Source organism: Pinus tabuliformis, chromosome 3_2 (assembly GCF_031772625.1).
Source record: "Pinus tabuliformis cultivar Carrire ecotype Pingquan chromosome 3_2, CPIR1, whole genome shotgun sequence".
Lineage (NCBI taxonomy): Eukaryota > Viridiplantae > Streptophyta > Pinopsida > Pinales > Pinaceae > Pinus > Pinus tabuliformis.
In genome coordinates, this window is record NC_142302.1 from 762,579,440 (window position 1) to 762,604,283 (window position 24,844).

The 24,844-nt window shown below is 37.4% G+C and overlaps 1 pseudogene; it reads right to left on the minus strand.

Annotated features, from left to right (window-relative positions):
* Positions 1 to 3,142: 3,142 nt before the first annotated feature.
* LOC149182856 (protein TOPLESS-RELATED PROTEIN 2-like) lies at positions 3,143 to 21,481 on the minus strand (annotated as a pseudogene).
* Between the last annotated feature and the right edge of the window lie 3,363 nt (positions 21,482 to 24,844).

The following is a 24,844-nucleotide window of genomic DNA, read 5'->3' on the forward strand; positions in this document are numbered from 1 at the left end:
GTTCATTTAATAAGAGGAACCGGGCCTCTTGTTATCTTTACAAATGTAACAGTCATTGTAATGTATGGTGTAGAGAGTGCTATGGTAACGTGTGATGCTTTGGTAATCTCTTAATTACATATTAATACAAATCATTCCTCTTGTTATCTTTACAAATGTAGCATAGTCATTGTAACGTATGGTGTAGAGAGTGTTATGGTAACGTGTGATGCTTTGGTAAACTCTTAATTATATATTAATACAAATCATTCATGAGCCCTGCCATTGTTCTAAAACAAGAGTTTCCACTACAAGCCCTATATTAGATTGTCAATTTAAAAGATCTTCCAAGTAATTTTTCGATATAATGTAAAAATAAAAAATAACCTCTTAATTTCATATCAATACAATTCATCCTGTCCAATCATTCTGTCCAGTGATTCTAGTGTGATTTCAAAGGACCATAACCAAAGGAAATAAAAAGAAATAACCTTAAACTGTACATATTAAATTAATCAATATGATACACATGCCAGGAACCCCTCGAACAAGCAGCAACAAAGAGAAATGAGACACAACCAGCAACCATAACAAGCACAATTAGTTTTATAGGTAAGGGTTGACAACATATCAGACTCCAACTAAAAGGAGTTGCAAGAATGGCACTTCAAATTATAATCATATGATTCATACTCTACAACCCTCTACAATCATCAACAAAAAAAACAAGGATATAGCCAATAAGCAGAATTCAAACACAAGTTACAACAAACTACATGATAGTTTTGTATGGTTGAAAGAATACCAAACTCTAAAGAAAAGGAATTGCAGGAAAAACATTTCAAATTAAATATAGCCAGAAACCTGTGAACTGCTACGCATGCAAAAGGATTTGCATTTATAACTCTTTGTACATGCAATGTTTTGGGGTCAAACATTTTATAAAAGCCATTCATTGCAATGGCAAAATGTCTCTACATAACACTAAAGCAAACATTGATAATTGTGTGTTTATTGTGTTCTGTCTAACATGTGCACGGTTATTTGCAATCTCTTCCCTACATTGAAACAATTATCTTTATATCAAAAGTTTTCCCATTCTTATAAGCATATATCTGGTCTATCATCTTCACAAATTTTTTTCCCGACAAAAATTACTCATAACAATAACACAACTCTAGAAACTTGCATGGGTATTTTGTTTTCATGAAAAAAGAAGGAAGCCCCTTCATCTTTCCATTCCTAAAGATTATGAATAATATACCCATGAAGTGGAAATGTATGTCAATTAAATATGATTTGACAGTATTGATTCATGATCATGCAAATTTATCTTTTCTCTTCCATATATTCAAAAAAATCACGAGTAATAAAAAATCATGTTAAACCCTATCAATAAATAATCACATTTCATCAATTGACATTTTGTCTAACGCTCTAGGATCATCTACTAAAGGGTCACTAAGCACAAGGACATTATATCCATTTGGTGTGTGCCATGAAACAAAATTAGGTATACTATAAAGCAGGGCATAACAAGTGGTGAAAAGGAAACAATTGATAGTAAATCAAAATGTCCCATAGCAGACATGTAATGGTATCAAAGCTTCCATAGTAGGCATGTAATGGTATCAAAGCTTCCAAAGCTTCCTGTTGAAGCAAGCTTTTAAAATCTCACTAGTTTGAATGCTAAGCATAAGCATATTCTAACAACGATGACCTTATCTGATTGCTTCGCAGTAAAACAATAACAAAAATTTGCCAATTTACAATAAGATATCCACTCATGAATTCTCTCCATGTAATTGAAGGAGCTAGAATCCGTGTTATTAAAAAGCAGCTAGAACTAATGCATTCATAGATAGTTACAAGCACTATAAGCAATGCAGAGTCTTGTAAGCAGCAACCGACCAAAGAAATAAATGAAGCCAACTATTAAGCTGACATCCAAAATATGTAACCTTACAACTTTCAAAGGAAAGATCTCTCCCTAGTAAGTCCATACAAAATAAAACACAAATTCCTTGCAGATTATTGTTTTCCATTAATATCTGTGTCAATATGTTCAAACAATAGTCATCGAACAAAAAGCTCGTCCTGTAAATAGCAACTCACCAAAGGAATAAATGAAGCCAACTATTAAGCTGACATCCAAAATGTGTAAACTTACAACTTTCAAAGAAAAGATCTCTCCCCAGTAAGTCCATCAAAAATAAAACAATTCTTGCTTTCCATTAATATCTGTATCAACATATTCAAACAATAATCATCGAACAAGAAAGCTCGTTGAGTCAATTGCAGAAAATCATGCATAATCAATGTTTTCTCAACTGAATTACTTCAATCTGAGCAATAAAACACAAATTCCTTACAGATTCATGCTTTCCATTAATATCTGTATCAATATGTTCAAACAATAGTCATCGAACAAGAAATCTCGTTGAGTCAATTTCAGAAACTCGTGCATAATCAAAGTTTTCTCAACTGAATTACTTCAATCTGAGCAATAAAACACAAATTCCTTACATATTCTTGATTTCCATTAATATCTGTATCAATATGTTCAAACAATAGTCATCGATCTTGCTTTCCATTAATATCTGTATCAATATGTTCAAACAATAGTCATCTAACAAGAAATCTCGTTGAGTCAATTGCAGAAACTCATGCATAATCAATGTTTTCTCAACTGAATTACTTCAATCTGAGCTGCAATTACTGTCAACCCAAAAATGTTGATTCAGTTTATAAATATAATATTCCCGAGTTTGACAAAGCTTCGGCATAAACCACGCTCCTTTGAATGAACATGAACATATGAAAAAAAACTCGTGGTACAAAGAAGGGTTTAAAAATACACTGAGAAACCCTCGGAAAGAACATTCATGAATTATGCTCCAATGACAGACTTTCAATTTTTACACGACCTAGAAAAAAAATATAGTGACCAAGACTGCACCTACATACTCATTTACATATGATTTACAATCGCTTAACCTCCATCTACAGAGATGAACAATATTTGATGAAAATTACAATCTTGATAGAATGCCTCAAAAACTGGAACACAAGTGGAGGCGTTCCACTACCAAGACGCGCTACCATTTATTCATGGTATTCTTGTAAATGAACAGTCTGTAGATACAAAGTAGTAGAGTGTACTTCAAATTGTTCTTATATTCCCATTGAAATACCTTGACGTTTGTTTCGAACCTTGGTCATTTAATGTTGGATTTGATCCGACAGTTCCATTATCTGGGGGAGGCCCAACTGTAGAATATGAAATGACTTATTTCTAGCCAACTGAGAAGCCAACAATACTATGAAGAAAAATACATATAAAAAAGATAAAACAAATAAAAACACAGTTACTGTGTGTGAGCTAAAAAATGCTGCAAATCTCATATATTAATTGAACTATTAACTACATTCTTATATAGTAAAACTATTACTAAAATCCACTCTGAAACATATCTAATGACATTATAGCTAATTTCCAACACCTTCCAGCAGTGACCACCCTAACAATTTGCTTCTTTAATTTTGCAGAGAACACAAAATAGCAATTTACATAACTAATTAAGCATTATTCCCAACACTCCCCCTTAATGATTAATGAGGATTTACTATCTTATCTCGTAGTGCCAAAAATTGATCTTTTGCAACTGCTTTGGTGAAGATATCTGCTAGTTGATGCTGAGTATTTATATGCTTCAATTCAATATCCTTTTTCTGCACCAAATCTCTAATGAAGTGATATTTCAGGTCAAAATGCTTTGTCCTGCTGTGATGAACTAGATTCTTTGCTAACTTGATGGCACTTACATTATCACAATAAATCACTGTATGCTGAATTTTTTTTTCTCGAATTTCTTCCAAAATTTTTCTAAGCCAAAGAGCTTGTGTACATGCTGAGGTAACTGCAACATACTCCGCTTCTGTGGATGAGAGGGCAACAATGCTTTGTTTTTTTGAGCTCCATGTAATCAAACCAGAACCAAAAGAGAAGCAATTTCCTGATGTGGACTTACGGTCATCAAGACTACCTCCCCAATCTAAATCACTAAATCCAACAAGATTGAACTTTTCAGAAGAGTAGTAATGAATACCAAAATTTAGAGTGCCTTTCACATACCTTAAAATCCTCTTGGCTGCCTTCATATGTATTTCGGATGGATTTGTCATATATCTTGAAACAAGTGAAACTGAATATGTAATATCAGGCCTTGTGTGGGTTAGAAATATCAAGCTCCCCACAATACTTCTGTAAGTTTTCTCATCAACTAAATCAGCACCATCATCTCTACATAACACCTTTCCATGAGCACTTGGAGTAGGGGATGGATTACAATCAAGCATATCAAATTTATTTAGCATATCCTGTGCATACTTTGTCTGACAAATGAAAATCTCATCCTTACTTTGATAAACCTCCATTCCTAGAAAATATTTCATGATGCCTAGATCTTTCATCTCAAATTCATTCATCATAGCAACTTTGAATTTATCATTCATCTTAGAACTACTACCCATATACAATAGATCATAAACATACAAACTTATGATTAAAATATCAATACCTTCTTGTTTGTAGTAAATGGTAGGATCATTCTTACTTCTCTGGAAGCCATTTTCTTGAAAGTATCCATCAAGCCTTGCATACCATGCTCTTGGTGCTTGCTTAAGGCCATACAAAGCCTTCTTCAACTTGTAGACATTATTCTCCTTTCCTTCCACTTCAAAACCTTGTGGTTGCTCCACATATACTTCCTCTTCTAAGTACCCATTCAAGAAGGCACTTTTCACATCCATATGATGTATGCTCCACTTTTTATGAGCTGCTAATGAAGTCAACATTCTAATGGTCTCCTGTCTTGCTACTGGTGCAAATGTCTCTTCATAATCAATTCCATACTTCTGTGTGAATCCTTTAGCAACTAATCTTGCTTTGTGTCTTTCAACACTCCCATCACTGTTAAATTTAGTCTTATAGACCCATTTGGTGCCAATCTTTTTCTTGTCATGTGGAAGCTCTATCAACTTCCAAGTGTCACTCCTTTGAATGGAATCCATCTCTTCTTGCATGTCTTGCATCCAAACCTCATTAGTACATGCATCTTCAAAACATAATGGTTCAAATTCAGCCTTGGCTAATAAAGCAAAATTGACTATCTCACCTATTGGGCTTTTTTCATGTGCTTGATTTGCACTCCTCTCATAAATATCACTCAATCTTCTTACATTCCTTGTAGAACTTGGAGAAGAAGTTGGACTTGAACTTGATGTTGAAGAAATTGATGAAGGGCTGCTTGGTGGAGTTAAGCCACTAGTTACAGAAACATTAGTTGGTTGCTCATGATCATTATCAACAATTATATCATCATTCAAAATAGATTTTGTCTTCTCAACATGGCCTTTTTGATGACCATAAACTCCCCCTTCATCAAAAATTACATCTCTTGAGACAATAAGCTTGTTAGCTAGAGGATTATACAATTTATAAGCCTTGCTTGTCTCACTATACCCAACAAAAATACATAACTCACTCTTTGCATCTAACTTTTTTCTATTTTGATTAGGTACATGCACATAAGCCAAACAACCAAAAACTTTGAAATGATTAACATTAGGCCTTTTTCCATACCAAGCTTCATAAGGAGTCATATTTTCCAGTGCACTGGTGGGGCTACAGTTAAGGATGTACACTGCTGTAGCAACTGCATCTCCCCAATAAGAGTTGCTCAATCCCTTAGTTTGTAGCATGCATCTTGCCATTTCAACCACAGTACGATTTTTTCTCTCAACTATGCCATTCTGATGGGGTGTGTATGCTATAGTATGCCGCCTCCTGATGCCATTCATATCACAATAACTCTGGAAAGCTTTTGAGAAGAATTCTCCTCCACGGTCAGTCCACAAAAATTTGATCTTGCACCCTCTCTCATTTTCTACAAGGGCTTTGAACTTCTTGAATGTATCCAGGGCTTCACTTTTGGCCTTCAAAAAATATACCCAACAATTTTGTGAGTAATCATCAATAAAAGTGATGAAATATGATGACTTACCCAAACTCTTAGTCTGCATAGGACCACATATGTCTGAATGAACAAGCTGAAGTGGGTGATGAGCCCTCCATGCACTACCCTTTGGAAACCTTTCCCTTGCATGCTTTCCTTTAGCACATCCTTCACAAACCTCCTTATGCTCTTCTACCTTGGGCAAACCAGAAACTAATGCATGTGAGGTTAGAAACTTCAAACTGTGAAAATTTAAATGCCCATACTTGAGATGCCATAACCAACTTGAATCCTCATAAGCCATATTTGCAAGATTGTTGTTATGTTCATCAAACCTCAAGGGAAACATCCTATTTCTTGTCATAGGCACAACAGTGATCACCCTATTTCCCTTATTCTTATCATAGATAGTACATGTCTTATTTTCAAAGACTACTTTATAATTTTTCTCACATAGCTGCCCAACGCTCAACAAATTATGCTTCAATTGTGGAGTATAATAAATGTCATGAATACTCTTTATACCTTCTTTTGTTTGGACCTCCATAGCTCCTTTGGAAGAAACCTCCAATGATTTATCATCACCAAGCTGGATCTTGGATTTGAAACTTCCATCCTTTGCTAAAAACAACTTCTCATTCCCTGTCATATGGTTAGAGCATCCAGAATCTAGGTACCAAACATCTTTACTAGTATTTTCACCTTTGGCATAAGATAAAAATAAGTGATCTGGAGGATACTCACCACTTTCTTGAGCATAATTAGCATTTTTACCTTCTTTCAATCTGCATTCTCTTTCAAAGTGGCCATACCTGTTACAATAATAACATTGAACATTTCTCTTATCAAATCTACCTCTACCTCTTCCTCTGAAACTACCTCTTCCACTTGAGCTACCTCTTCCTCCACCTCTTGAATAATTTTGGCTTTGCCATTTACCTTGACCTTGATGGCTTTTGGTACTACTGCTACTTGCATCTTCATTCTTTGTAATTTGTAATTTAGAGGAAAAAGCTTTCTCTACACCTTCAAAAGTTTCCTTCAATCTTTCTTCATGAGACGTCAAAGATCCAACCAATTCGTCAAACTGTAGTTTTGTCAAATCCTTACTTTCTTCCATGATTATTGCAACATGATTCCATCTATGTGTTAAAGATCTCAATACTTTTTTAATTAAAACTTCATTACTTACAGTTTCTCCAAGTGTAGCCATTTTATTGACCACATCTTTGACTCTCACACAATAGTCACTCACACTTTCAGCTTCTTGCATCTTCAAATTCTCAAACTCTCGCTTCAATGTCTAAAGCTTGACCACCTTAACTTGATCACTACCTTGGTAAGCTTCTTGTAGAGTCTCCCAGGAAGCTTTGGCAGTTTTTGCTCCTGATATTCTTGGAAATAAGCTCTTATCAAGAGCTATCTGAATGTGAAACAAAGCTTGAGCATTCTTCTTCCTTGCTTCCTTTCTTGTTGTTCTTTCATTGGCTGTAAGGGCATTCCAATCAGCTGGCTCCTCATATCCTGATTCAACAATCTCCCACAAATATTTTCCAATAAAAAATGTTAGCATCTTAATGCACCAATAATCATAATCGTTCCCATCAAATTCTAGAACTAGCATCTGGTTAGAATTCGACATGATTAACTTTGGCGAAATTCCAACAATACAACTTTATCCCAAAATTTTTTTCCCTGCTCTGATACCACATGTAGAATATGAAGTGACTTATTTCCAGCCAATTGAGAAGCCAACAATACTATGAATAAAAATACATATAAAAAATATAAAACAAATAAAACAAATAAAAACACAGTTACTGTGTGTGAGCTAAAAAATGCTGCAAATCTCATATATTAATTGAACTATTAACTACATTCTTATATAGTAAAACTATTACTAAAATCAACTCTGAAACATATCTAATGACATTATAGCTAATTTCCAGGAGTGACTACCCTAACAATTTGCTGCTTTAATTTTGCAGAGAACACAAAATAGCAACTTACATAACTAATTAAGCATTATTCCCAACACCAACACCCCATTTCCCATCTGACTCTGATTCCTTTCTAACTCTTAAAGCTCAATAACATGAACTCCTCCATATGTCATTCCAATAGCAAATTGATTTGGTTCGGATGGATTGATGCAACGACTAGAGGATAGGCGTTACTGCTACATAAATAACAAAACAACAAATTAAATCATAATATGCCTTCTCAAAAGCCAAATCTGAAAAATAGATGTATCAACCTTGATAGAATGAAAAATCCCATTTACCTGTTCATTCCCAATGGTAAATATGCAGAAGGTGCAATGCGACAGTGAGGCATCGAGCTTTCTGCATCAAACACTCCAACTGCACCAGAAGCTCGCTTAAACTAGGACGCTTGTCACATGAGTATATGGCACTTGAAATAGGAGTAGATAGGGAATCATGAGGAGACCACTGCAATGCAACCATGTAACAAGGTCATCCAATCAGATACAGAAGATAAGTGACATTATATAACTGTCTATGTTTGAATTCAAGACTGCTTACAACTACTTACATAGCGCAAGCGCTCCAACATGGAAACATCAGATAGGGAATCATGAGGAGACCACTGCAATGCAACCATGATGTAACAAGGTCATCCGATTAGATACGCAAGATAAGTGACATTATATAACTATCTGTTTGAATTCAAGACTGCTTACAAGTACTTACATAGTGCAAGCTGGCTCTCAGCACAACTAACAAGCGACTTTGATCATTATGAAACTGTACTCTTGTATCTCTGACTGGTGCTGATGATCTTCCTGGCTGTAGTGGTACAACTTTTGACTTTCGCTTGTCCCACCCATCTATACCCCAGAGACATAACTGCCGAAAGTCATGGTTGTGAGTACAGGAACATTTCCACTCGGTAGATTTGTGTAAACTTTAAAGTGAACATCACAGAGTCAAACTATATATAATAATAAAAGACACCATATACCTGGGCATCAGCTCTAGAAGATAGCAACACATTCAAAACAAGTGAAAAAGCCAGGCCTGTGATTTTCTTTTGGTAGCCCCTTGAGCTTTGTTCTCACCTGTAAAAGGTCATTTTTGGTAAAAGGGCACAATGAAGAAAATGATAAGAATTTTAAATTCAAAGATATATTCACAGGCAACAACTCATCAACTCGAACATTGCATACATTGTATATTTGAATTGATGAATCCTCCATGCCAATTGCAATGATGTTATTTGTTCTGAGGGTGGAAAGCCAGAAAAGTGGCTGCAGGTGGCATGAAAGTTGTCATGACCTGCAATGAATCACTAATTAGCATTGCCATGAAACCAGTGATTCAGATAAATTGGGAGCCTTTGAATTCTTAGCCTATAGTGGGGAACATTACACAAGAACCTTCTAGTGGGGAACATTACACAAGAAACTTCTTGAGTGATCCTGAACTATAGCTAGCTCCTTGGAAAAGGAGGTGTTGGAAAAGACCAACTCTAACACCACATAATTTGAAAGTTGAAAAGCACAACAATTATATTCACAGGTGAGACATTAGAGAATAAACTCCTAAGCAGACAACTGAAACTGAAATATAGCTAGCTCCTTGGAAAAGGAGGTGTTGGAAAAGACCAACTCTAACACCACATAATTTGAAAGTTGAAAAGCACAACAGTTATATTCACAGGTGAGACATTAGAGAATAAACCCCTAAGCAGACAACTGAAACTGAAATTATATATATCGGAAACATTAAAATGAGACTGGTCTTTAGGTAGAAGGCTCTCTTACCTTAAATGTCATCATATTGAATAAGGAGACCTTGCCACTGGATGTAGACATCACATACGAATCATTCTTAGACAAAGCTATACAAGCAACAACTTCTTCTGGATTTGTATCACCAATGAAATTATTCATAACAATCCCACTAGCTGGCTGCCACATCTGTAGTGGAATACTCGCTGTAGACTGTGGAATAAAATACTAACTCTTAGTTCCTCGTCAATCATTACTACATAAAATAGAGCTGCAAATCATATATCCAAAAGTATAACAAACAAATAAATAAATAAAACAAGCTAAAATAAAAAGAAAGCAAACAACTACTGAAGAACCCCACCTTTCCAGATGGATTCCAGTCACTCCGTTGCCATTTCCATAGCTTATGGAGAGCACTGGATGCCAGTGCTAAAACAGCAACACCAGAATTGGTGTATATCAGTTTTACTACCTGCAAGAAATAGCACATTACTTGTTTGGATCAATATCGACAGAATTTGTAGCAGATAAAATTGTATTGTATGTCAACCTTTAGTGTTTTCTATAATAGAAGGATGATTGCATACCTTGCTTGCATGCATTGTTTCAGGAAACCTGAGAGACCTACACTGACCCAAATCAGTGATCTTCAACTTCCAGTTCTTCCTCTTGTCTGTAACCTCATCTAGAAGCCTTGGTTTAACAGCTGGTGTCCAACTGCTGTCTATGCTACTCTGCACACATGTTGTCTCGAGTGTCAGATAATTGTAAGAATCCACTGATCATATCATCCTATTCCTATAAAAAATATGCCAAAATAATGGGTAATAGAGCATTTGAAAGGGAAAAACAAAATCCTATGCTATATGGAAACTTGAAAGCAACAATATCTGTAATCTGGAGTGAAAGTTTATACACTGATAAGATATATGTGACAAACTAAACTGAATATGGCTGGACAACTATTGTAGACTCTAAAGAAATAATTCTAGGAGAAAGCTCTTACAAAATTGGTCATTGACACTGCAGGTGGAAGTCACTCTGAACGTTCTATAGCACCGGGAAGGGAACCAGGAGCAGTGACTGAAGGAGGCATGACATTCACAATTGAAGTCTGCGTATTAAAAATTATCTAGTTAGAGTTTAAACTTAACCATTAATTAGCAGTGCATGTACATAGTAAATGTTCATGAAAGCAATTTACCTTTGTTGCCATTGTCTCTGGTGGCACCCTCGTTCCCTCAAAGGATCTACTCTTCAGCATGTGAATTAAGGGAAATACCTCTGCATTGGCTAAGATCTTTTTTCTATGTCATTAGTTGTGACTGCCAACAGGGAACCATCTTTACTGGAACGAAGGCAAGAACTAGACTGGAACTTTTTGGAAAATAACACAAGGATTATACATTGAGATGTGATCAAGAAAAACATTTTTTTCTCAAAATCATTATCTCTCAAACTCTAAAAATAAGCCATCCTCATCTTCAAAAATAACTTCTTACCGAACTACCCTCAACATCAATTGTTGTCAGGATGGTGTTATCCATGTCCCAGAACTTTATTTGAAATTCATCACCAGCTGCCAAGAGCGTATTCCTGGTTGTATCAAATTGCACAACACCTAAGGAACGCTTCCTAAAACCAGAATATGCCTGCTTGATAGTTCCCTCACTTTCATTGCACTCAACCAGGTAGGAATCACCATCTTAAATCACCATCTTTACTTGTTTTATAGGAGAAGAGCCTAATAAAAATACAGATAATTAAAAAAAAGACATTGTCTTTACATAGTACATATAGAAAATTGAAGAAAGTAAAACTCAGATCCACATGAAGACACTTTATAAACTAAACACCATTCCAAGTTTAACATTTTACCTTGCTCCATCCGCACTGCAGGCCATTGTTGTGCACCAGAGATCGGAAGCATTATAGTCCACCCTAGATCCTGCAAGATCAAGCTTTAGTCTTTCCATCAATAGCTGTAGAAAAAATAAACTACATACAAACAAAGAGTCATAATCCATCTATCTTTAGTGCAATTAAGTATTTCTCATATGGAAAAAAATTCACAGGAAGCCAAACATCAAACAAAAATAGAATATGCAATGTAACTTTAAAACAACTAGAATTTAATACTACTCAACTGCAATGCACATAAAATTGCTTAGGTCTCAAGGAACAAAGTACCTGAATATTTTTTCTGGTGAGGACAAACAGAATAGACAGGTGCTTCATGACCTTGAAATGTGTACTGCTTTCAACCAGTTACTGCATCCCACACCTACAAGCGCACAATTTTTTTCATATACAGATTAAGTATACAGATTAAGTAAACGAGAACTATTGAAATGAGTCTTGACACATCTGATAAAAATCAGATTACCTTGATAGTCTTATCATCCCCACATGTAACTATGCGTAGCTGGGAGGTAGCATGTGAAAAAGCAATATCATTGACCCCACCAGCGTGTGTGTCAATCTGTATAAATTATATCAAAGCTAATAAATTATACTTTCAATACAAACGTAATTTTAAAGACATACAAGCATGTACAGGTTGGTCTTTAAGCATGTAAGCAAACCTCTGGATGTTGTCTCAAATCACCTGCCACAGTATAAGAGAATATATGTGAACTATATGCTTGGAAAACGCAACTCCTATAACACAATGCAGGCATGTCAGTATCTGAATAGAGGGAATAGCACACCATTGTATTGGTGCACAACCAACCAAAAGGAGACCAGAGACGTGTAGATGGCATTATTACAAATCACTCACCTTGTTGTATAAAGGAGGAAATGATATCAAAACATCTTATTTAAAAAGAGTATAGATTAATTTACCAAGGACTGCCCCATCTGGGCTCCAAATACAATGATTCACTGACACAGCTGGATCTTTCACAAGAGCAGCCTATGAAAACATAAAAACACATGTATAAGAGTTTACCTAAGGCCTGTGCTAATGATCAAATCCAGTAAAGAACTGTAAAATCTTTTCAAGATCAATTCATAGATGTACAATTTCCACAATTTAAATTACAGAACCAATTTAGGAAAAAATCATCTACCAGCATTGGAATCGAACGAACCGAAATTTCCCAAACCTTAAAGGTCCTGTAAGCTAATCTTTCTCAAGATGCCACTTCCCAAATTGCAATGTCACCAACATTTGTTCCAACTGATTGATAAAGCCAAAAATCCAAAATTGAATCACTAGCCTGTGTGAACATACTTATAAAGATAAAAAAGTACATCTTCCAAATTGACTTTAGGAATTTAATTGAATGAAGAATTGTATAGAATGGAATTTGAAATCACGTAGCAGAATTGTTTGCTGCAGAGGATGGAAATCCATACTTGTGACATTTGAACCCTGATTGAGAGTTCTTACCAGAGTCTTTGGCAGGTCATCTTGTGAGTACATATTAAGAGGATGAGTTGGGCCTGGGTACGTCACCTACAATTAGAAAGTAAGAAATCTTAGTTTTGTAGAAAAGCAATGCCATGTAGCATAACTAACAAATCCTACTCAAATTTGATCACATACAACAGTCAATGGACTTGGTAGAAAAGCCAGTTAACTTAAAACAAACAAAAAGTAAAAGAGAATTTAGCATTAAGTTGTGATTCGATTAAGAGAAATGAACACATGGACTGTAGACAGACAATTTCAATCCATCATATAATCAAATATCGATCTTAATTAATTCTCTGTATGTACCTCCTTGGACTGGCCACCCCGAATAAGCTTCATGAGGTGTTCGGAATTAGCAGATTGATATCTACAGTAGTACCATTTGATGGTGGAGTCCTAGGTTGTTTTAGGAAAGCAGCTGAAGCCATTCACAGAAGAAAAGTCGAAATATGCTTTATTGGGAAAACTTGTGTTATAGAAAAAAAAAAGAAAATTATTTATGACAATCTATGAACACAGACGACCTACTAAATCATCCTACTTCAAAGGAAATTGGTCCAGAAAAGTGCGGAAAAGCAGGATTAGGATTTTTCATTCATCCCGAAAGACTGCTGGAAGAAGCACTAGTAGGCTGGAAAGGCTGAAATAGAAAATGCAATATACAATATTCTAGAAAGAAGATGCTGACAAATCATCCTAAAATGGCTCAATAAAATATTGCCAAGAATTGTCAACTTATCAACCTTCTAATCATCAAATGATATAGGCCATATGTAGCCTCTCTCTACAAAGTCATGTAGCTATCTTTCTGATTGTAAGTTGCAATAGAGTAGATCAAGTTGTGGCATTTTCAAGTTGGTATTTATACCATATTGTGCAACGAAAAGCCAAGTCTTTTTGTTAGGATGCAGCTCTTGTGAAGGCAATATTCTTGCATGTCATCAATTTGGATAGGTTGAGTTAAACGATGTAGTCAAGGAATAAATAGCATATATTGCAGGAGAAACAATTTCACTGTTGCATTTACTGTTCATTAGTTAGCACTACAAATACTCAGCGACATTTCCATGACAACTTCTTTGTACCTATCCCAGCATCTATTGGAGGCAACTAAGCCTTTCATGGAAAAAAAACCTATGGCCAAAAAACTAAACAACAAACCAATGATGGTGAAAGCATGGAAGGAATGTCACGTCCCTTCTCAAACACATTAGTAACAAGGTGTTGTTACACAATTTTGCAAATTTTTTACTAAGGAAGAGGGCCCCACACTTTCGACTTAGGGACTTAGGGGCCAAATCGACTTTCTTTAGCTGCGAGTGGAATGTGGGGGCCACCCACATAGGAGTTTGAATTAGCCATTCGATATGCTTGGAGGGAAAATCGAATGGGTGGACAGAGGGGCCCACATCAGGCTAAGGGGGCCCAAGGAGTTATAAAGAGAGATCAACTCTCATTTTGTATTCATTTTGAATATTTGACAAACAAACTCACTCTTGTACACTTTGCTGCTTAGCGAGTCTACTGGCTGTTTAGCCACGAGTCTTCCGCAGGGAAGATTCAACCTCTACCTCGGGGGACCATCTATGCCTACCCTAGGGAGGTTGTTCCATAGAGATTGCAGGAGTTTCTAGCAGTGATTCATAGCTCAGTGAGCCACGCAGAGGAAGTGACTGTGTGTTTTTTGGGCAACCAGAAATACGCAGAGGTTGATTTAGCTAGCCAAGAGGCCCCCAACTTGCTGGGAGTTTTCGGGAGCAAGGAAGGTGGAGGATTGAGGTATTTTATCAGTGTTTTGTAGCCAGCTAGCCAGTACACACAACAATATACATTTATGGGCAGAGAAACTGTGCAGTGGTCTCCAACAACAAATTTGTGGGGCTTGATTGAGTAGCCATTAGGGCCAAGGACCATTCGGGAAGCAAGGGATCAAATAGTACAGGGGAAAGCAGCTTTTGAGGGGTGTTTCCATGTGGATTTGTAGGCTGTTACCTACAAATCGAATTTGGCAACAATCACCAGAGAGCAGCTCCCAAGAGGCGAAAATCCAAAGTCAAAATCAGAGAAATTCCCTTCTAGGTTTTTCTAGGTTTTGTCCAAGGAGTCTAAGGTAAAAAGGGCTAGATTTTTTGGGCAGTTTTTGGGCACTTTCCAGCAGGCCGAAAGTCAGCAGATGTAGTCGAAGAGCGGCTCCAATTGGCCGAAATTCCAAAATCAAAATCAGAGAAATTTCCTTCTGGGTTTTTTTGGGTTTTGTCCAAGGAGTCAAGGCTAAATGGGAAAAAAATTCTGGGCAATTTTTGGGCACTTTCCAATAGGACGAAAGTCAGTAGATGTAGCCGGAGAGCAGTGCCCAAGAGGCCAAAATCCAAAGTCAAAATTAGAGAAATTCCCTTCTAGGTTTTTCTGGGTTTTTTCCAAGGAGTCTAAAAGGTTAAATGGGCACTTTCCAATAGGCCGAAGTCAGCAGCAGTTTACTGGGACAACGCAGAGCATAGTAGAGCAACAACTAAACAACCATCTTTCCAGCTATTCTACCACCTGGGTTTGGTCCAACTTGTCCTTGAGACAAGCCCAGGTGCACTACTCCATTTATATATTGTATTCATGCTCTCATATTTCATAATATATGGCTCAACAGTTCCAATATTACAGTGCTTCATGGGTGTTTGCTAAATGTTTTTAATTTTCCACTGTTGCACTATTTGTTTAATTGGTTTATCACTTCAATTCCTATTTAGGAACATTATAATGGTATCAGAGCATGATCTTGGCCCAGCTGTGGGTAACCAGTAAGATCATGGGAGATTTGGGCATGTATGCATAGTGATGAGTTACACCGTACACTACCCATGGTTCAAGGGAGATTCAGTATGCAGGGATTCTACGGTGGAATCCGCTGGAGTGATGAGAGGTTGGCTCAGTTAAGGAATGTGTAAGACCAGATCCATCCTTATCCTTACAACATAGACACTAGAGGTGCAAAAGCCGTGGGAGTATAAAAAATCAGGGCATCAAATCTCCTGGAAAGAAGCAGGCAGGCCAGAGATAGTTAGAGGATGAGTCAAGGAGACGATTTTGCTGGTGGAGACCTACTCTTAGACATCAAGGGCCTGAGGAGGAGATTGAACATGAGGTAGAGGACACACGGGAGTGTGAGGATCACATTGATATACCTAGTGTGGCACAAGAGTCACCATTGTTGGAGGCCTCTTTGATAGCACCAGTTGACACCTTGGGGGAGAAAGTAGAGTATACACCCATAGGACCATCCATTGATGAGGTGTCAAGAAACATCCCCAATGTTGATGAGGAGCCAATAGATACAAAGGCATCTAGATCTATGACATAGTTGCCGGACGACAGTCACCTACAGTTGACTGATGAGCCTGTCTTTCATGTTGGGTTGTCTAGGCAAGAGCAGGTGGAGGCTCATGTCGAGCCCATGATGGAGGGGGATGTGCAACCATCCTTTGGGCTAGCCAGTGATGAGGGGTAGCATAGAAACCACATGTTGGGATTTCAGCACAGTTCGCTTCAAAGGCACACTGACAGGATCTACAGCGTTATCAGCCCATCCTTACGCATTGGATTGAGAGAGGCGGAGTTGTCTAGACATACCAAAGGGGATGACTAGGTTAGAAACACTGTTGGGTCACCTTTGCCCATTGGAGATAGAGAGAGATAGAGCTACCTAGCCAGATCTCATGTGTTGACCTGGGTAGTGGGATGAGACGGTCAGAGTTGCACAAGATGCAACATCCACATGTCGGGCTTGCTCTATGTGCTAGAGTTTGTGCATTTGATCCCTCTTTTGGGGTTGGATGGTGAGAGATTCTGAGTTGGTACCCAGTGGACTGGGCTAGATAGTAGGCAGTGGTTCACAAGACTACACAGAGTCAGGTTGTAGCGTTTAGTGTTATATAGAGGAACGCAGAATGATGAATACAGACCCAATTCTGGGCCATAGAACCTAGTGGTGTGCAGGGCCATGCAGCGAGGAGCAGTGGAGGAGCATGGAGATACATGGTGGTATACCATAGCATGTCAGTTTACAATGTGGGGTAGGAGGATTGACTCGCATCGAATTGAGGACTTGTAAGGAGTGATAGGTGCAATGACACAGGCAAGACACAAGAGGGTACAGGATGGTATAGTCGTAGTCAGGGGTATCCAGTGGTGTACAGGGATAGGTTGCGGCATATAGTGGCATTTCATGGAGTGCGGTGGTACTTGGTGGTATGCAGTGACATATGATGTGGTGCAATAGGCTCTTGGAGCTTTGCCTCCAGGGAGACTTATGGGCAGGGATAGTAGGTGTACCATTGGACGCAACTCAGCTAGGATCAATGAGGACATTGTCGAGCATTTGGGGACACCATGTTTAGTGGAGGCAGGGCCTTGAGGGAGTTATTAGCAGATCTGAGGCGGAGAGAGGGTCATCTGTAGGATTACTCTTGAGCATTCCAACGGACTCTTGATCATACTCTTTGGGACATACCTACCCATAATCCTCCAGTGTTTCTTACAGTCGCAGAGATTTTGGTTGTTTCACTTTGACACTCTCCATTCAGGCAACAGGGCATGGGGGACTCGCCCTAGGCACTTGGATGAGACACCACGTGTCATGGGCCGAGAGGAGACTCTCCAATTGAGACACTTGGTAGGCGCACGAGTTGACGGTTACAGACTTAGGGATGGCATGGTTGATTGTCGAGGTAGCATATGTTCCACCCCTAGGTTCACACTTGGGGAGGTGACCGAGAGGGAGTTACATGGTGCCTTTTCAGTTGGACAACTTGAGGCGTTAGGGGAGCATGAGGTGCAGAGGACAGTAGTCCTTGTTGGCAGGATGATGACTATTTTTCTGGTAGTACCCGAGCACATCATCGGGAACTGGGATAGCAAATCTCGTTGTGTGATTTGGTAGGCACAGAACAATTGGATATTTGTGACACATGTTCTTGATGCTTAGTGCCTACCTATTGGATACCTACAGGAGGCAAAGACGGGCATAAAGGGGTCCCAACAACTAGTAGCATATCACAATGATAGACATAGAGGATTGGGGTTTCTGGACCTCTAGTATGGTTATGGGATCCAGGGATCCAATGGATTGGTGGGATACTCCACTCCTTAGTGAGCATGGTCGGGATAACAAGTAGACTAATTCAATCACAGGAAGACACATGGGTGATCACCAAAGTCCTCACTATAGGACAAGGCAAATTGTTTCTCAGGATTTGGGCTAGCCATGGAGTGATAGACGATGGCACTATTGAGTCACTTTGGCAAGATTGGCCTAGCCTCGATCATCGCATAGATTATGGCCGAGAGTTATGGGAGAGGAGGTTCTGTTACAAGCATGCTAGGCAATCATTCATGACTAGAGTGTCACGATGTCAGCAGGATAGGTTCCTTCTGTGATGGGCAAGGGATTCTAGCATAACAACGCTAAGCAGTTCAACTACCCATAGAGGTGAGTTGGTTTCTACAGGGTAGGGTCATGCAGATCTTCCATTTGGTTTTAGTGATTATTGGTGGTGTGGGGAACTTTTCCGATGTGGCAAGGTGACCGACAGGAGGAGATCAGGGGAGGCCTGAGTAGATGAAGGTTCAAGTTCACCAGGATTGGATTGCATCTTCAGGAGTTTACTCTTGTAGTGCATGAGATGGGTTATTCGATAGAGCAACTTCATGAGGATTTGGGTAGAGTTTTACATCGTCAAGATGCTCTACTTATTGGTGATAGACACAAGGCTTCTAATACCCATATCTAGTAGGATAGTGAGTGGAGCAAGGGGGGGGCTTCACGTTGATCAAGTTGGCTTGAGATCCTGGTATCGAGGGACTCCTTCATTATAGGATAGTACAACGATCAAGGATGATCCAATGACACATTTGGGACCCTAGTGAAGTTTGCAGTGATAATGGGGGTCCACAGTTAGAGAGGGTGTTTGTTCAGGGATTGCTTGGGGACAAGCGATGTTTGGTGCATTGGAAGAACTTGCCAGATGAGGATGCCACCTGGGAGGGTGAGCATATTTTGGAGCACCCAACTTTGAGGTTGCTTGAGGGCAAGCAACATTTGGGAGGGGAGGACTATCATGTCCCTTCTCAAACACATTAGTAACAGGGTGTTTCTACACGATTTTGCACATTTTTTACTAAGGAAGAGGGCCCCAAACTTTCGACTTAGATACTTAGGGGCCAAATCGACTTTATTTCGCTGCTAGTGGAATGTGGGGGCCACCCACATAGGAGTTTGAATTAGCCATTCAATATGCTTGGAGAGAAAATAGAATGGGTGGATGGAGGGGCCCACGTGAGTCTAAGGGGGCCCAAGGAGTTATAAAGAGATATCAACACTCATTTTGTATTCGTTCTAAATATTTGAGAAACAAACTCACTCTTGTATGCTCTGTGGCTTAGCGAGTCTACTGGTTGTTTAGCCACGAGTCTTCCACAAGGAAGATTCAACCTCTACTTCGGGGGACCATCAATGCTCACCCTAGGGAGGTTGTTCCACAGAGATTGCAGGAGTTTCCAACAGTGATTCACAACTCAGCCAGCCATGAAGAGGAAGGGACTGTGTGTTTTCTGGGCAGCCATAAATACGCAGAGGTTGATTTAGCCAGCTAGGAGGCCCCCCACTTGCTGGGAGTTTTCGAGAGCAAGGAAGGTGGAGGATTGGGGTATTTTATCAGTGTTTTTCATCCAGCCAGCCAGTACACACAACAATATACATTTTTGGGCAGAGAGACTGTGCAGTGGCCTCCAACAACAAATTCGTGGGTCTTGATTGAGTAGCCATCGGGGCCGAGGACAATTTGGGAAGAAAGGGATTAGATAGTATAGGGGAAAGCAACATTTGAGGGGTGTTTCCAAGTGGATTTGCAGGCTATTTCCCGCAAATAGAATTTGGCAGCAGTAGCCAGAGAGAAGCTCCCAAGAGGCCGAAAATCCAAAGTCAAAATCAGAGAAATTCTCTTATGGGTTTTTATGGGTTTTGTCCAAGGAGTCTAAGGCTGAAAGGGAAGAATTTTTTAGGAAGTTTTTGGGCACTTTCCAGCAGGTGGAAATTCAGTAGATATAGCCGGAGAGTAGTGCCCAAGAGGCCGAAAATCCAAAGTCAAAATCAGAGAAATTCCCTTATGGGTTTTTTTGGGTTTTGTCCAAGGAGTCTAAGGCTAAAAGGGCAGAATTTTCTGGGCAGTTTTTGGGCACTTTCCAGCAGGCCGAAAGTTGGCATATGTAACTGGCTCCTGGAGAGCAACTCCCAAGAGGCCGAAAATCCAAAGTCAAAATCAGAGAAATTCCCTTCTAGGTTTTGCTGGGTTTTGTCCAAGGAGTCTAAGGCTAAAAGGGAAAAAAAATTTGGGTAGTTTTTGGGCACTTTCCAGCAGGCTGAAATCAGTAGATCAACAGTTTACTAGAACAGTGCAGAGGATAGTAGAGTAGCAACTGAACAACCATCTACAGTTTACTAAGACAACGTAGAGCATAATAGAGTAGCAACTGAACAACCATCTTTCTAGCTATTCTACCACCTGGGTTTGATCCAGCTTGTCCTTGAGACAAGCCCAGGTGCACTACTCCATTTATATATTGTACTCATGCTCTCATATTTCATAATATATGGCTCAACAATTCCAATATTATAGTGTTTCACGGGTGTTTGCTAAATGTTTTTAATTTTCCACTGTTTGTTTAATTGGTTTATCACTTAAATTCCCATTTAGGAACATTACAAGGACATCCCAAAATACATCTCATGAAAAATATGTATGGTCAAGAATCATGCTCTCTTTCAAAATAAAGCCCCCAGATAGCGACAGATTAGGAGTCCAGGACAGAGCTCTTCTAAATGAGAATAAGAGTCTGCCTGATTTCAATATATTTTCAACTTTCATAGAATTACAAGTATACCTTGGCAACCGAAAGTTTTATACTTAGACAAAATTCTGACTTCGTATCTTACCAACGAGTTGCCCACCTTGTGCACGCCTTGCACGGTGGTCACTCTTACATTCCACACTTAGCCAAATTTTCACCTAGGCAACACCTTCGTGCAGCCTTACACGAAACTCCAACCGCGGGTGGGCGCCTTCGTTTCACCCTTACCTGAGTTCACCTTTTCACTTTCGCACTATCGGGCGGGCACCTTCGTTCACCTTCCACCTGAGTTTGCCAACCGACGGGCAAGCACCTTCGTGCAACCCTCCACCCATGCACAATCGACCGGTGGGCGAGCGCCTTGGTGTAGCCTTCCACCCACACGTTTAACCTACGGGCGGGCGCCTTCATGCACCCTCCACCCGTATCACCAACCGTGGGCGGGAGCGCCTTCGTGTGGCCCTCCACTTATGGACAAATTTACAAACAACAAAAAATGCCTAGCTTTTAGAAATCATAAGTCACAAGTGAGAAGATAAATGAGTGGTTTTGCAAATTGTTTTGAAAATAAGGCTACAAGTCACAAGTGAGAAGATAAATGATTGGTTTTGCAAAGTGTTTTGAAAATAAGGCTATAATTCACAAGTGAGAAGATAAATGATTGGTTTTGCAAAGTATTTTGAAAATAAGGCTATTTAGGAAAGTGTATTTATCACATTTAAGTCTACAGCTGCAAAGAAAAATGATTATTAACAGAAAACTATGTTCAATGAAGCAAATGCTTATGGATAACGTTATATGCTGCCAGTAATCTTTAGTCTTTTCTGTAAACACATTCTGATAAAGAGTTAGCTCTATAAAGAATTTGTAAGAGATGGACTTCACCCTACAGTTGTTTGCATTTTGGATAGCTTGAAGTAGCCATGCACTTAAAGGTTGATATTTTTACACCAAAAGGCCTGGTAGATCTAAAATATTAGGTAAGATACCAGAGAGCGATGTTGTCTCATGGAATGCAATTATTGCAGGATATGCACAAAATGAAGACAATGAAAATGCCCTGAAACTCTTTCGCCAAATGCTACTAGCTAGCACGAAACCAAATGAATTCACTTTTCCCAGTGTTGTCAGTGGATGTGCCAGATTAGGAGCCTTAAAAGAAGGCAAGGAGGTTCATGACCATGTCATCAAAACGGGATTCTGCTTAGATATATCTATATGGAATTCCTTTGTTACTTTGTATGCAAATTGTGGGATAATAAATAATTCTCTGTAACTCTTTGACATCATGCCTAAAAGGGATGAATCCTGATAAAATGCAATAATTGGGGGATGCTCCCATAATGTGTTGGGTCCCTATAATACTAGTGATTACCCCATTACTATTGTAGTTTCACCCTTTATTAATATTGCTGTGCCCCTATTATCAGCCCCAGGTACGATCAGACAAAGCTTGAAGTCCGTAAAAGATGATATCGATAAGCAACAGCTTAAAGGAGTTTATAAAATAGAGTGTTCGTGTGGAAAATGCTACATTGGTGAAACAGGTCGCTCCCTCCAGACAAGACTTAAGGAACATGGCGCGGATATTAAGAACGAAAGATCTCGTACTTCAGCCCTAGCAGAGCACTCCTTAAAAACTAAACACCATATCTGTCTGGAAGGCGCATCAATTATCGCTAGGGAAGAGCAGCAACAGAGACGAAAAATCAGAGAAGCGCTGGAAATTATCAAGCATCCTCATAATATGAACAGAGATAATGGCGTGGAGATTAGCGGGAGCTGGCTGCCCTTGATCAAGGAAATAAAAAACGCAAGCGCATCCTCTGGTAAGACCTGAGCAGGTAAGTTATCCCTCTCCTTTCTTGTGCCTTCAAGTCTTTCTTTTCATTAGGGTCTAGGTATAGATTTTCAAAATGAATAGAATTAATAATATTATTATTATTTTATTAATAATAATATAATTAACATAATTAATATAATTAATATCATTTAATTCATTATAATAATAATATAAAATTATATTGAGGAATAATAATATAAATAAAAATAATAATATAATTAATTTAATCAATATAATTAAATAAATAATTAATTGATTAATTATAATAATAACTTATATAATTAATATTATTATTAATAATTAAAATAATAAAAATATTAATAATAATACAAATAATTAATATTAATAATATATTAATAAATAATTTATATAATTAATAATAATAATAATAAAATAATAAAATAATATAATATATTAATATTATCATTAATATAAGTAATAGTAATAATCTAACATTCCCTAGGTTTCATTGTAGAATCAATATTCCCTAGGTATAAAGTTAATTTAGTTTCATTTTAGGTTTAATATTTTATTCTAAAAACAAATTAGTATTAATAATATAATTGAAGTAATTTAATTTAATTAATATAATTAGTATTAATAATATTATAATTAATAATAATATAATTAAATTAATTTAATTTAATCTAATCTAATTAATATTAATTAATATAATAATAATAATATAATTATTATAATTAATTAATTAATTAAAGTAATTACATAATTAATTAATTAATTAATTATTAATAATAATTTATTAGTAATAATATAATTATACATATATATATATATATATTGAGGAATAATAATTTAATAAATTATAATAATACTAATATAATTATTATACTAATAATAATTATGATAATTAATATAAAATTAATAATATATTAATAATATAAATAAATTTAATAATTTAAATAAAATTGTTTAGGAATGAATTTCATATTAAAACTAATAATATTATATATTATAACAAAATAAGTTTTTAAAAACATATTAAGAGTATATTTATAAAATTAATAAAACTAATTAATTAACATAAATCAAAATTCATTATTAAAAATAAAATAAAATAATAATAATAATAATAATTAATTATATAAAAATTAAAATTAAATTCAAAAATTAATAAAATTAATTAAACAAATTAATGAATTGATAAAAATTATAAAAATTATGACAGCCGACAGTTTGTCTTTCTTATTGTTTTATCCTCACCTATTTATCAATGCTGTGCTGCTCTTCTGCTCATCATCATTCTCATATCATGATGATGGATCCCATTTGGGATTCGAAACGTTGATTCAAAAACCTAAACTGTGGTTTCTCCGATCATGAATTCAAAAGATTCAACCCACAGATCTCTAAAATCCATATCCCCATATTGTTATTACTGTGCCCCATAGAATCCCTCTATTGTTATTTTTGTGGCTTTATATTATTATTGTTAGGTCAGCTAGGTTATATTATGACTCCTTATACTCATATATATAGAAAGGAGGTTTTGTCATTTGAATCATCTAAGAATTGTTCATTTATGTAATGTAAAGGAGGTTGCCCCCTCGAAGAGGCTGAATTCTAAGGCGTTGATCTATCTTTTCTATCTTTTTCTTGAGCTGGTTTCATAACATTTGGTATGAGAGCTTTGGATTCTAGGGTTTCGCTGCTCCAAACAGGTCATTGTGGCATTTTCACTAGAACTTTTTTCTACGATGTTTCAGAAGCTAAAAAAAACACATTTGAGAAGACGTTGAGCTGAATTTCAGGTCCGAATTTTAGAGCTTTTTGTGCTATATTTGTGGAGATATGATCTGAGGAAGTTAGTCTTTTTGCAGACTCCTGAATTACATTCCAAACAGGTGACCTAGGGAAAATCGTCATAACTTTCTCTCTGAGCATCGGATTGAAATTTCGTAAGAAGCTACAGA